This window comes from Nicotiana sylvestris, chromosome 2 (genome assembly GCF_000393655.2).
Source record: "Nicotiana sylvestris chromosome 2, ASM39365v2, whole genome shotgun sequence".
NCBI lineage: Eukaryota > Viridiplantae > Streptophyta > Magnoliopsida > Solanales > Solanaceae > Nicotiana > Nicotiana sylvestris.
This window is the reverse complement of record NC_091058.1, coordinates 79,294,074-79,299,765: the sequence shown is the minus strand read 5'-3', so window position 1 is coordinate 79,299,765 and position 5,692 is coordinate 79,294,074.

Below are 5,692 nucleotides of genomic sequence, written 5' to 3'. Positions count from 1 at the left end.
AACAATAATAATAAAGCGGTTAAAAGTTAAAATTTGCACATAAGTTCATATTGTATTAAAAATCAGATAAATAAGCCAAATATAACAGTTGAGCGACCGTGCTAGAACCACGGAACTCGGGAATGCCTAACACCTTCTCCCGGGTTAACAGAATTCCTTATCCGGATTTCTGGTACGCAGACCGTAATATAGAGTCATTATTTTCCTCGATTCGGGATTAAAATTGGTGACTTGGGACACCCTAAATCTCCCAAGTGGCGACTCTGAAATAATTAAACCAATCCCGTTTCGGTTGTCCTTTAATTGGAAAAACTCCCTTGCACCCTCTCGGGCGCGGAAAAAGGAGGTGTGACAGCTCTGGCGACTCTGCTGGGGATTTCTTACCCAGAACCACTGGTTCAGGGTTAAGAATTCGAGCTTAGAATAATTGTTATTATTTGGCTTTATTTATTATCTGATTATTACATGTTTTGAGCCTAATGTGCTAAATGCTGCTTTTACCGCTTTGATATTATTTGAACTGTATATAAACTGTGCCGAAACCTTTCTCTTCTTACCTCCGGGGATGTGCTTACTGGTTGAGACTCCCTATTCTGTTAGTGTCATACCCTAAATAAAAGAGGCTCGGAAAGTTTCTAAGCCGGCTGGCCTTTTGGTTCCCGGAAAGGAGCTCCTTCCTCAACTCGAGTTGTCCGCTCGGGTACACTGTCTAGAACACCGACCCAGGTTTTGAACATAGAATAACGTGACTTCATGCCGGATCCCTAGTAGGAACGCTTATTTGCATCATGTTGCATATGACTTAGGGGACTCAACACAGGGGTTGGGTCCGTCTAGGACTAGCAACCTGATATGAAAAGGCCATTCTGATGCATCCTATTGTTTTCCGTGCATTTATTTGTCTCATGCCCGCATGCTGACCGGTGTTTGAATATTTGGAATATTGAAAAAAAGGGGGAAATAACGGTTAGGAATTGATTGTTTATTTTTGAAAAAAAAAAGAAAAAAAAAGAGAACAAATACTGTCGAAACTCTGCCAAAATTTTGAAAAGTCGTTGTTCTGTCTCTCAAAATATCAATGGAAATATATAGTTTGTCTTGTCATAATAAAAAAAAAAAGAAAAAAAAGGGAGTCTTATTTTGTCTTTACTTTTATTATTTGTTGCAAATATATGTATATATATATGTGGAAAATTCAAAAGTTTTTCTTTACTTCAAAATATATATATATATATCTTTATTTGTTGCAAAAGTATTTGTCTTGCTAAAGGTCTAGAAAAGTCCTTTCGGGCTCCCAGTTTTCGAAACAAAAATCCAAAATATTTTCCGTTATTGACTTCTTTAGAAAGTTTTTTTATATATATATACGAAAATTCAAAATTCAAAAAATCGCATATATTTTTGTTTTTATCAGGATAAGTGTCGTTTGTTAAAATCTTATTAATAAATGTGCAGAATGAGCACGATTCCGAATGAACCCTTTTCAATCATGAATAAAATTCCCCTCCAATTGCGGCTCTGGTGGAATGATTTGGGCAAAGAAGGGCATGACGAAATCAAGAAGTATCTGAAAGGCCTCACGAGTTTGTTGGATATCAGGCCACGAGGAGATATCATAAGGGCACTAGTCCCCCACTGGGATCCTGCGCACAATGTCTTCCGTTTCTCAGATTTTGAACTTACCCCAACTTTAGAAGAAATAGCAGGGTATATCGGCAGCGCTGAGACTCCTTTGAGGCACAAATATCTGATTGCTCCAAGAGCTGTAGCAATACACCGGTTCCTGGACTCCTTAAAGATAGTCAGAACAATTCATAACCCTGACTTGGCAAAAGGTTTTTGCAGCATGAGTTTCATATATCAAAGATATGGTCACATAGGAGGATTCGACAAGCCAGAAAACCAGTTGTGCAGCAAAGGTAATCGCCAAAAGTGGGAAGAACATAGACGGATTGCTTTCATGATAACTTTCTTAGGACTACTAGTATTCCCAAGAAAAGACGGGAATATTGACATAAAGATAGCAGGGGTCGTCAGTACGTTGCTCACACAGAGTGATAGTACGTTGGCGCCCATGATAGTATCTGATATATTCCGGGCACTCACTTCTTGCAAAGCCGGAGGAAGCTTTTTCGAGGGTTGCAATTTGTTGTTGCAAATGTGGATGACCGAACACCTATGTCACCGAGCCCAGTTTCTGAGCCATGGATCCGCTGGAAAGACCTGCATAGAGGAGTTCTATACCAGAGTTAATGAAACCTACCTACCAGAAGGAGTCACAGCATGGACCTCATATTTCCATACCCTCAACGCCAGTCAAATACAGTGGGCGCTAGGATGGTTACCGATCGACGAAGTCATATACATGCCAGCAGCCAGGCCCCATTTTCTCTTAATGGGACTTAAGAGCATTCAACCATACGCGCCGCATCGGGTTTTAAGGCAACTTGGGAGGTATCAGATAGTGCCGAAAGACGAGGATCTGAGCATCCAGGTAATCGAGATCAGTCCCGACGGCCAGTTTCCTGAAGCAAGGGTTCGTCAAATTTGGAGCCAATGTCAATACTTAGAAGCAAATACTTGTGTAATGAATCGGGCAAAAGGGGAAGTTTCGCCCGGGTATCAGGCCTGGTACAAAGGGGAGACATCATCTGGAAGACCGACCAAAAGACCTCACCTGCAAGAATTTGCCAAATCTTCACAAGAACAGTGGGGCTGGTTGGCCAAAGAGCAGGAATATCTTGTCAAAGCAGGCAAACTGAAGCAACAAGTTCAGGATATGAAGTTTGAGTGCCAATTACAGTCTGCTGCCCACAAGGGAGAAAAGAACAAGTTAATCAGAGAAGGCGAGATCCTCAAAGCTCAGATCCGGAGAATGAAAAAGGAGGCTAATAGCCAGCTGAGAAGCCGGGCAGATAAAAGATTGATAGCAGGGTTAAAGGATCAGGTTGCGGAATGCCAGGAAGATTTGGAAAGAGCCAAGGCCAGCACAGCAAGATTGCGGACCAAGTGGGCAAAGGGTGCGATAGCTCGGAGGCAGCGCCTGCAACGAGTCATAAGGGATTATGAACTGAGCATCGGGACATTAAGGGAAACGAATGCCTCTCTTCAAGAGAGGGTCTTCAAGCAAACACGAGATGCCCAAGCCGACAGAAGGCGATGTTACGATGCAATGACCAGAATGGAAAGACAAATGGAGATGTTCCAGGATCAGCTTGCCAACAATGCGCAAACACTGGGATTGAAGAACCGACAGATAAGGCATTTGTTCGCAGAAAGGGACAACATCCGGGGAAAGATCGACGAGATTGGGCATTACATCTACATGAGATGCCTGGCATGCGAGCAAAAGCCTCGAAAGACCCTCCTTGTTTCCATCATGGGTTGCGTCCACCGAATCATGAATGAGTTGAAAAACCTGCAGAGGGACCTCACACCAAGGGCCGCGGAAAGGCCGAATGATGCCTCGCGGGTCCCTAAGTTGGAAAATTAATCTTTGGTTGAGTCCTGTTTATTTGGCTTTGTCGCTTTTCCATATGTTGTTTTCCTTTCTTTTAGTCAAAACGGGTTAAGAACTGTGGAGTCTGTACTATTGCTATTCCTTGCTTGAAGTAATTTGTAATAGCAAAATTTTGAGAATGAATTTAATGATTTCACAAGAATTGTGTGTTTCTTTACTTTAAGGCAGAACTACGCCTGGTCTGATTCACGCGGGGACGTGATACGTAGGCAATCCCCATAAGATTCGACCGCTTTTAATAAATAAAGAAAAGAAAATGTAAATAAAATAAAACGCAGGGTTTCGCAAAATACTTTAAAGAGACGAATGAGCAAACCGGGATGACGCATGTTGTTTGAAGCAAAGCATGTAGAAACGGTTAACTGCCTAGGTGCATTGCATCCTCTATGTGTTATGATCAAATCTGTTAAGCTCTAACACTAACAAAGTTTGTTGTTGTCTGATACCAGACAGTTAGTTGTTAAAGAATTCTGGCAACACATTCATACCAAACCAGATCCAAAGGACCGGTAGCAACAAGCATGACTACTTCAGAGAATAGCAATGAGGAAGAAAGGCCGATGAGCCAGTTGTTAAAAGAAGCGATGGAAAAGATTGAAAGGATGGGACTAGAAATGAATGCAATGCAACTAGCCCTAGCCAAAACACAAAAGAGTCCTGAAACACTGGGACACATGCCGGAGTACCCTCACTCTGGCCCTTCCACAAGCCGCCCAAATCCCCTCTATCATCAAGAAAGAAGCCCTCATGATTCCCAAGCTCCACCACCCCATCAACCTCTCCCAACACCCAATATTCCCATTTTTGTGGGACCTGCATCAGCCCCTTTGCAGCGAACGACCAGTGAGCCATTGTTTCAGGCTCATGATACACAATACTATCCCCCTGAGCCTACATTCCATGCACCCGAACCACAGGCTTACAATCCCCATTTGGAAGTACCGGCAGAGGTTGAGAAGCCGGTTAAGGCCCCTGAACAGGATGAAGTGTTGAGAAAGTTCAAAAGCCTGGAGCAATCCTTCAGGAACTTGCACGGGCTGGGCAATCAAGTCAGCGTGGCATACAAAGATCTGTGCCCTTTCCCAGATGTCCAACTCCCGGCTGGGTTCAAGATGCCCAAGTTTGATTTATATGAAGGGCACGGTGATCCCATGGCACATTTGCGGGGATTCTGTAGCAAAATGAGAGGGGCAGGAGGCAAGGATGAGCTTTTGATAGCTTATTTCGGCCAAAGTCTGAGCGGATCTGCACTGGAATGGTATACCAGGCAGGATTTCAGCAGGTGGTACACGTGGGATGACCTGGCGCAGGCTTTTGCAGGTCATTTCCAATACAATCTGGAGATAGTCCCTGACCGTCTCACGTTATTGAGAACTGGGAAGAAACCCGGGGAAAGTTTTCGCGAGTTCGGGTTCCGCTGGAGAGAACAAGCAGCCAGAGTCGATCCTCCCATGAGAGAGGGAGAGATGGTGGACTATTTTTTGCAGACATTGGATCCAACCTACTTTGGTCACTTGGTGACAACGGTTGGAAAATCTTTCAACGAGGTGGTCAAAATAGGGGTCATGATAGAAGAAGGTTTGAGGTCGGACAAGATCTTGAACTATTCGGCACTCAAGGCCACAACCCAGGCGATTCAAAGCGGCACGGGAGGTGCGCTGAGAAGAAAGAAAGAAGAGGTTGCCACGATCGAGGCAGGCAGTTGGTCCAGGGCTGGCAGGCCGCACTACAACCAACCCAGGCCTCACAGGTCAAACTACCCATACAACCCACCACAAAATTTCTATCCACCTCGAGAACCACATTGTTCCGTACACCAAGCCCAGGTATACACTCAGCCTCCGGTTCGCCCACAATGGCGCGCACCGGCTCCCCAGAACATATATGCACCACCACAAAACACTTACCCTCCACCAAGGGCATATAGAAATCCTTCAGGGGCAGGTTTCCGGGGAAATCCAGATGCCAGAAATGACAGGTTGCGGAAGCAAAGAACCTTCACCGAACTGGGAGAAACCTACACCGCTGTGTTCCACAAGCTGCGGCAATTGGGTTTGGTTAGTCCTGTCCATACTCGGGAACCAAATCCCCCGCCTCAGAATTTGGATCGTTCAATCAGTTGTGAATACTGTTCAGGGATGCTCGGGCACGATACCGAGAAGTGCTGGAAGT